Here is a 9455-nt window from a genome sequence, read left to right as displayed (position 1 = left end):
AATGTCTGTTTGTGAAAACAGAAGTCTGCCACAAAGGATAAGAAAGTTAAACTCATCCTCATCCTTCAACGAGTAAATCACACTTCATCTTAACTTTAGAAAAACAACAGGAAGTCAAATCTTTCCAGAAAAGTGAGGAAACATTACATGAGAAAAATAAATGGCAAATATATTCACTTTCTTCTCTACAGAAGGAACATACCTCACAAAATCTAGACAAGAACACATTACAAGGATGTATATTAAGCAGAATATTACAGTGCATTTTTCACTTTATTCAGTATACAGTACTTATATGGTAATAATGATGTTTAGTGCATGACTCGTAGGAAAGGGAAGTGTTCATTAGACACATTAATCCAGCAGAATCACCTTTATAACAGAGTTAAAGTCTTTAAACACAACGAGACACTGATGGATATTCATAAAGCATTCATAAGATAACAAATCACCATTAGAGATTAATAGATCAACAAACAAAGTTATGATTTTATCAAAACCATTTATATAAAAAAAAAGACTGTTCCTAATTTTAATATCCAGATTATTCCATAAGATGGTTTTGTGTTTGTAAAGCAGTTTCCAGGCTAACAATGCTTGCTGATGAACTCAGTTTAGTAATTTACCAGTGGAGTAATTACAGTTCATCCAAACAGAGAGCCACCAAACCTCTTAAAATATATTCATATATGAACATCTGACCCAATCTGTTTAACCAGTTCATTTTAAAAGTATTGTTCGTATCATCAAAATTCAGGACTTCAAGACCCCCATCTGCTTTTGTTTGCTAAAACATCTTTCTTCAGTTTGTGAGGTTTATTGCTCCAAATAAAAATCATTATTATTATTATCTCCAGAGACAGGGAAGGGTGCACAAATCTGCCTAAAATTAATACATCTCTTTGGAGCCAATCATCTACTAATTACATTTTATGTTATATGAATTCCCAAATATTTAACTTCATTTTTATTTGGTATATATTCTACAGTATCAAATAATTTGACATTTATTTAAATGAAGTTTGAGCCCAGAAGTGTTAGTAGTGAAGACTGGAGAAATAACGAGCGGTTTATCCTCCGAGAATAGAGTATCATCATCTGATAACTGTGAGATTCTGACCTCTCTGTTGGAGATATCCCAGGCCAGAAGAGTTATTATTGTGCTAAATATCTAAAGATAATGTTTCTACAACAAAGAGAAATAAAAAGGGAGGGCAACCTTGACGTATTCCTTGGAGATGTACGTGAATTTAAAATTTATACAACTATCTGTTTCTTTCGCTACAACATTTTGAACAATATTTATGAATTTCGAGGGAAATCCAGAAGCCTCTAAAGAGTTGATACTGGTGTTTTACAGGTTGAAGGCCTTAATTAAAATGGAAGATAATAGCATCAGATTTAAGCATTAAGAAAAAAGATTATTCTAAAAACTGCCAAAACAGTATGAAAGAATTGTAAAGTAAGTGCATCGGAGCCAGGGGACTTCACCTCTTCACGGATTTCATTGCATCTCTCATTTAACTGAAGGAGACAGGAGCCTCTCAGGAGAAACTTCAATCCATCACTTATCTGAGGAATATCACTCTTAATATAGGAGAAGAAGAGGAGAAGAAGCTCTTATTTTTCTCTCTGTCCTCAATCCAGCTCTGGATCTAACAAAGGCACTTTAACTTTTTCTAAATAGAAATGGGCTATTTCCAATTGCAAAGTTTTTTAACTGATTTAACAAATTCTTTTTTTAAGGTATTTATTTTAATTGGCAACTCAGTTTCCCTATTAGCATTAGCCACTTTTAAGGTTTTAGATCTTTTTATTGCTAATCTTGCTTATATATATATATATATATATATATATATATATATATATATCTCTAAATACAAAACTACCCTCCAGAAAGCGAGAGGCGGTGACGTCACAGACTATCCCACAATGCACCGCCCGAAGAGCGCGATCGAGGCGCAGATAGAGTGTTTGTGGTCACTGCACACTATTAAGGGCAGAACATGTGCTGGTGTGTGTGTGTGAGGGTGAAGATCCATCATATAAATCACTGCAGTATGAACGAGACGCGCGCTCCCTGTGCTCACCGTCGCCGTGCACGCGGGCGCTCGTCACGGCACCAGGCGCTCGTTGCACTACACACTCATGCCTTAAACTGATGAGTAAGGAAAATAACGACGCGGGGTGACGCCCGTGTTCTCGCAAACTCTCGCGAGGAGATTTTTGTAAGGGCACAGGTCCGTCTGTAAGGTGACTCACCTACTTAGTGAGATGCCCGAGCAGAGCCAGGATCTGCCCCGAGACCCTTAATAGTGGTACAACAACAGAAGCGTTTCTCCAAGCTCGCATGTGGTGTACAACAACAGAATCAGTTGCCCCGAGACCTTAACTAGTGCACAAAATATTATCTTCATTATCTGACCAGACATTTTCCGCGATACCTTAGTGGTGGGCAGAGCGAGGCTTCATGAAACACTGAAACAGTTGAAGCCAAAGTGCCGTATTTGTTTCGAGGCTTCGAAACTTTACCGACACCCGTCTCCACGGTGACACCTAGTGGCCAATTGCCCATGTTATCTGAAACAACTTTGACAACAAGCCATTTAAAAATAAATAAAAATATTTTGTTTTCGTTAATGTGGTGATATTTTAAAATCCTATAATAATATCCTATATAATCCTATATCATAATAATAACTAGGTTATTTTGGTCATGAAAAATAAATAAAACAAATAAATCCACAATGGTCTTTTTTTTTTTTTTTTTTTAAGATTTTTATTCAAAAATATTAATTGCTCTGCTGTGGAAGGGCTTAGCCTACTTCTTTTTTACTGATAATTTCTCCAGCCTTAGAAAAAATCCTCTCACAAGGGACACTTGTTGCTGGCATGCATAGATATTTTTTAGCAAGGACATACAAATGAGGAAAAATCACAGCTCTCTCTTTCCAGTAACTTAGTGGATCATGGGTTCTTGGCAAAAATGCATCTTTTAGGTACTTTTTAACTTCTACTGTGGCAATCTGCTGTGGCACTTTGTATCGCCTGGGTTTCATGGATACGACTATCAAAAGTTCCCATAAACTGTCCCTGGGTTTCTGTTGTTGATGTTGTTGTTGATGATGATGATGATGATGGGCCTGATGTTGACTGTGGCTCTGAATGAAAGTAAAAACAACAATTAGTTACTAAGTCTAAACTGACAGCATATATGAAGTATAAGTCACATAATTATTCAGATGACATAACTCCATAATGTCAGATGAAGAGTGAAACTGCTTACCAGGAGTTGCTGTGTTTGAACGCATCAGCGAAGCACACTCCAGTGTGAATCTGCTTTTCAGCCTCCTGGGCTTTGGCAGGATTTCCAAAACCCACATTTTTGAACCTTGGGTCCATTAGTGTAGCCAGAGCCAAGGCTCTGAATGACTCGTACCCACCACATCTTGAGTGCAGACCTTCTTGCAGGTGTGTGCCTGTTCAAAACACAAGCAAACCATATTGGTTATATTGATAAAAAATAATATGACAGTTGTGGCCAATACATTACATACAGTAGTATGGTCATTGTGGCCTACCTAATTGTGCAGTTGATTCCTGTGGCTGATTGGCCTTTTTTCTGCGATAGCTTGTGCTGCAACATCCTGTAAAGTGGTATGAGCTTTGAAGCAGACACTCTCTGTTCCTCTGACAACTCTGTCGTTGCGAGTTTGAAAGGCTGCAGTAGTGACAATGATTCTTGTATAATGTTATACTCAAAACTTGTCAGCGGAGCAGTATCACTGTTTAAATTTGATAGCACTGCACCCACTGGCTCTCGTTGCTCATACAAGCGCTGCAACATGTCGTAAGTGCTGTTCCATCTTGTGTCCACCTCCTGCATCAGTTTCAGAGCTGGTCTGCCCATCAAGCCCTGCATCTCCACAAGCTTGTCCTTTGCTTTGCAGCTGGATCTAAATAACCCCACTATCTTTCTGGCTTTCTGTCGTATTTCATTGATGAGTGGGGTTTGATCTAGGGCCTTTTTTACAATTAAATTTAAATTGTGGGCAAAACATGGGACATGCCGAAGGTTCAGTAGCTGGGCACTTAAGATCATGTTGGATGCATTATCAGTCACCATACACTGAACTTTGGTGGTTATTCCCCACTCGGTCATTAGCAAAGCTTTAGCCTCCATGAGATGCTGGGCTGTGTGTGTTTGGTAAAACCTCCTTACACCCAGTACAACAGTTGCCAGCTTTGCCTCTGGTGTTATGTAGTGGCAAGTAACACCAAGGTATCCGTCCATATTAATGGAGGACCACATGTCAGCTGTAAGGCTAACAAAATCTGCCTTTTTTAGGTCCTCCATTGTCTTCTCCTTAGAAATGTTGTACCTTTCGGTTACCATCGTTTTAAGTGCCTTCCGGGATGGGAGGACATAGCTTGGATCAAGTTTGTTCACAAAAGCCATGAAACCCTCATCCTCCACGATAGTGAAGGGCTGCAAATCCTTTACCACCATGTCTACAAGAGCCTCATCCAATTTCCCTCTGTCTGCCTTTTAAAATAAAATAAAGATAAAAGATTAAAAAGTACTTTCACAAAACTACATTTCAAAAAAAATAAAAGCTTTTTCAAGTTTGGAAAGTTTATGCTCAGTGTGCAAAGACAGATCAAATACAATATAAAATTACAACAATTAGGAAAACCAAAATGTTGTCTTCAAGCCTATAAAATATCTATGTAATACAGTGACTAAGTTTGTGAGATGTTACATTTACATATTCAGAGTGAAGCTGTTTTCAACATGATTGGGAGTTTTGGAAAAGATTGACGTTACGTTGTAAGGCTGGTGGACACAAGCCTAAGTCTATTTAAAACTATGGACTTTCTAAACAGTGTTACATGAAGTACATATTATATCAAACAATGTATAACCTTGTTTAGATGGCCCAGCAGTGTCAGTAGCAGGCCTAGGTACAGGGGGAATTTTAACCATCCTCTGCACACTGCAAAAATGGCAGGATGAGTGCTCCTCAAATGGCGCATCATGGATTGATGTATTGTTGAAGTAGGCTAGCTGCCTATCACAATACATACATCTCACTTTATGTGGGGTTTCCAAATGGAAATGCTCCCACACCACAGATTTACGGCATCTCTTCTGTGGAGCCTCCATTTCTCTGTATTCTATTAATGTCTATATATATATATCTATCTATGAATCTATATATTTATGAAAGTATATATATATATATGAATCTCTCTCTCTCTCTCTATATATATATATATATATTAATATATGAATCTATATATAAATTTATATATCTATGAATCTATCTATCTATATATATATGAATCTATCTAAATTCTGTATCTCTAACTACTGTGCTATCTGTCAATATCTAACTTAGCCTATATAAATGTGTCACTATATCTATCCTAACTATCTGTCACTGTCTTTAGTTTATCAGTAAATATATTTAACTTAAATGTAACCTAAATATAACTAACTAAATCGCACTATAAATGTCAATAAATCGTAAACGCTATCTCAAAATCTTTCTCCTCTCACAAAAACCCACGAGGTGAAGGTGCATTAACTCCTCTTTTAAACTTTGTGGCAGTTGAGACAGATGTGCGATTGTGTGGTTTGTTCCCGCCCCTGTCAATCAAACGCAGACTCGGCAAGCGTGCCACCTGTCGGTCGAGACACTTATGAAACGCGCAGAAGCTTCGTTTAGCCATAGTCACGTGACATGGGTGTTTTGAATCACAGTTCGGAGCAGTGTTTCGAAACATCTACGCTTCGGGATCTCGACACTGTGTCGAAACGTTAGTTTCGCGTCAGCCATCCCTACGATACCTTAGCTTGAGCACAAGAACAGACTAATCCGCCCGAGACCCTAACTAGTGTACAATAACAGAATAAACAATAGCAACTGAGCAGAGCTCTGCGCCGGAACACTAGCTAGTGCACGATAGCAGAATATACATCAGCTGATCGGGGTTTTCTCTCTAGTACTGTACGAGTGTATAATCCATGAACATCAACAAGCAAACCACACTAAAGCGAAAGAAAACGAATACAATTTTAGGTTTTTCTCGAGTCTTAAAACATACAAGTACTCAAAATAAAATAAATTATCTGATTTCTCCATGTTGAACCATCTTCTTAATGCCCGGTGAAATTGCTTAAAATTAAACTGCATACGTTTTTTTCAGACAGATAAAAAGGTTTGTTTAAAGTGAGAAACTGTAGAAGTCATCTTCTAGTGCTACAACATCAATGAGAACACGGCCCTTAAAGGGCCACACCCTCCTTCATCTCGTGTGTGACTGACTGACTGGTGTCCCAACCTTTTCAGCTCGCGGCCACACAATCACACTTGGCCCACTGCAAACAAAAATAAGAAATAATAAAATATCTGACCCCACTATTGTTGGTTTAATAACTCAGAAGCTAGATTGTTAACTGTATTAATTGAATGAACTAGGGCTGTGCGATATGGAGAAAAAAAATATATCACACACAGATATGCTTTACAGTCATAAATGCATTCAGGATTCATTTGAACATATCTCCAAAAGAAAACCAATTAGAGCTTTATCAAAAAGTTGTAACGTCTCTAGAACAGACAAAATAATCACTACAGTAAAGGTGTAACAAAATGTATAGATTTACGGCGGGGCCGGTTCTAGGGTGAGTGGAGATCCGGGGCTAAACCCAGAAAATCCCATCAAATATAAAAATAGAAATACAGAAATATGAAATTTAAAAAAAATTAGAATGGTACTTTACCACTAGGTGGCGGCATGCCACTGCCTTAATGAGTGAGTCAGTCTGTCATTTAATCAATGGATTCGTTGGAAACAGATGATTCAATCAGAAAAAAACTGTTTTAAGAATGGGCCAGTGAATCATTTACTCAAGCAAATTTATTCAGTAAACACCGCTGTGTGTTGCTGCAGAGCACAACAACATGCTTTGTTTGGAACCAATTCCTTTGCGAAATATGTCTTTTATTATCTTGTTTATTGCATTGTTGCCCTGACGCGAAAAGTCTGCCACAGACCGTGCTAACCAAACATTATAACCACTGTGTGTGTGTGTGTGTGTGTGTGTGTGTGTGTGTGTGTGTGTGTGTGTGTGTGTGTGTGTGTGTGTGTGTGTGTGTCCTTAAGACTGTGCTGCGCAACCGTTAACTGTTTGCTGTTCAAAATGTAACCTTAAATCAGACACAAAACCGAAAAAGAAATATAACACTATGATTAAAAATTTGCAGATACCTGAAGCAGTTGTATCTTGGCGTTCAAGTGTTGGCTGGGGTGGTTTTACTTCCCTTTTTTTTTAGAATTATGAAATATCCATTTTAATTTTCAAATAAATTGATCTAGTAAAATACAACACGCCAACAAACCGCCTTTCTCCAAAATCCAAAAGATCTCATTTAATTGGCTGGATTGTGCAGATGCTCATCGATGGTTGGCCAGTTTCATGTCAGTCAGAAGCACTCCTGTGAATGACACCGCCTAAATTGACAGACGTGAGAGTCGAGAGATATTTATCTATTTAATTAAATTCTAATATAAATTACTTTATTGGCCATGAAAATTCATTGATGGCATGGTGGTAATAAAAACATTCGGGGCTTTAATGAAAACACTCGGGGCTCCAGCCCCTTTAGCCCACCCCTAACACCGCCCTGGGTACAAATATTTATTTATCACCAATAAACTGTTTCACAAACACTTCCTGCTTCGATGTCCAGATCTGAGTTAAAAAAAAAAATCACAAACATGCTTCGAAGTGCCGATCTGAAAACCTCGACCAAAGAATGTAAAAAATAAATGCATTTTAATATAGCCTAGTAAAAATAATTAAGAATGGTCTTCCTCTATATTATATTAGCAGCCTAACTTTTAACGAGCAATGCACCATAAGATCACCTTTACACTATAAAAAACACTATATTTCAGCCAATATTAATAACCTCTATATAAAAAACAGAATATCGTTCTGACCAAATTCATTCAACACGTTATTAAATCATAATTAGTTTTTAAACACTGACAGGAACTTTCAGATCTGATTCCAAAGTTACTGCGTTTATAAAACAACTCTATGAAAGACTCAGATCACGTATCTAAAAATAAATCGCTATAGTAAAAGAGAAATAATAAAAGGGGTGAAGTTTCCTACCGTTCTGCTGTGTTTGATCCTCACGCGCGTCTGACGCTCCGCGGCGCGTCTCCGCCCCTCACACGCGCGTTTACAGCGCTACATTAATCATCTGTGCTAATTATTATACATTTACTTCATTGTCAGCTTCAGGTACTTCATTTATTATTGTTCAATGAACTGTTTGAAACAAAAAAAGGTTGTATTTCAGTGTCTCTGCAAGAGATTATAGATCAACAGCGCCACCTGCTGTCGACACGCGGTTATTGGTAGTGATGCTACAGTCAAAAATCAGTAATAATTCAAACTTATCAAAATAAAATATATCAAATAATGGTTTCTATTTTGATATCCTTTAAAATATCATTTATTTCTGTGTTAAAAAAACGTAATAAATCATTCTGATCCCAAACTCTGAACGGTGTGTGTGTGTGTGTGTGTGTGTGTGTGTGTATGTGTGTGTGAGTGAGTGTGTGTGTGTGTGTGTGTGTGTGTGTGTGTGTGTCGCACTTACACACTAATCCCCGCAATAATAAACATGTTAAACACTCATCTGAGGAGGAATATAATTTATATAGGAGGATATAATTTGATATGCAACATTACCTTTTCTTTTCATCATCATATTTAAGAGTTCATGATAATTTCGATTCAACTTTATTTCTCAGTTGATAAATCTGAATCAACCGAGTCGCGAACAGGCTCCGAAGTGGCGATCTAAATCAACCAGTGTTTGGAATAACGGCGTTTAAAAGAACGGCGTTAGGTAACGACGTTATTTTTTCAGTAACGCGGTAATCTATCTAATTACTTTTCCCGTCGTTACAACACCGTTAACGTTACTGAACGTTAAGTGCGGTGCGTTACTACGCATTGATTTAATAAACTATAATCCGAACGCACCCCTAGCTCACACAGCGAGTGAGCACGTGGCTTAATGACGAGAGAAGCGGTTATGATTGGCTAAGGCAGAGTCATGTGTTTCATGGTACCCAATCAGAGCCAGTGTTTTTACACACATGCCTGCACACGCGGCGCCAAACACACACACACACACACACACACACACACACACACACGCAACAGCTACACAGAGATTGGCAGCAGCAGAAGAGTTGGCATTTTCAAGGTGGAGTACATACACACAGAGAATCGAAATTGCTTTACACTCAGACTCCGGTGCATACAAATACCATTAACATTAATGCCTAAAAATAAGGCATATAATAAAATTAAAAATCAAGTTAAATAAAGCAGCGCAAGGCAAATAGAGTGCAAATTCAAT

At 37.8% G+C, this 9455-nt stretch overlaps 1 non-coding gene and 1 pseudogene across 1 annotated transcript; one reads left to right on the top strand and one right to left on the bottom strand.

The window, feature by feature from the left end:
* Positions 1 to 3059, bottom strand: part of LOC113054188 (apolipoprotein L3-like) — a 4685-nt pseudogene extending 1626 nt beyond the window's left edge.
* Positions 2149 to 2302, top strand: LOC113056014 (U12 minor spliceosomal RNA). Its single transcript, XR_003277641.1, has one exon. It is a non-coding gene; the product is annotated as a U12 minor spliceosomal RNA (small nuclear RNA).
* Positions 3060 to 9455: the final 6396 nt, after the last annotated feature.

The sequence above is a fragment of the Carassius auratus genome, chromosome 3 (genome assembly GCF_003368295.1).
Source record: "Carassius auratus strain Wakin chromosome 3, ASM336829v1, whole genome shotgun sequence".
Classification (NCBI taxonomy): Eukaryota; Metazoa; Chordata; class Actinopteri; order Cypriniformes; family Cyprinidae; genus Carassius; species Carassius auratus.
Note: the sequence above shows the minus strand (reverse complement) of the source record. Positions and strands in the feature narration are given on the sequence as shown.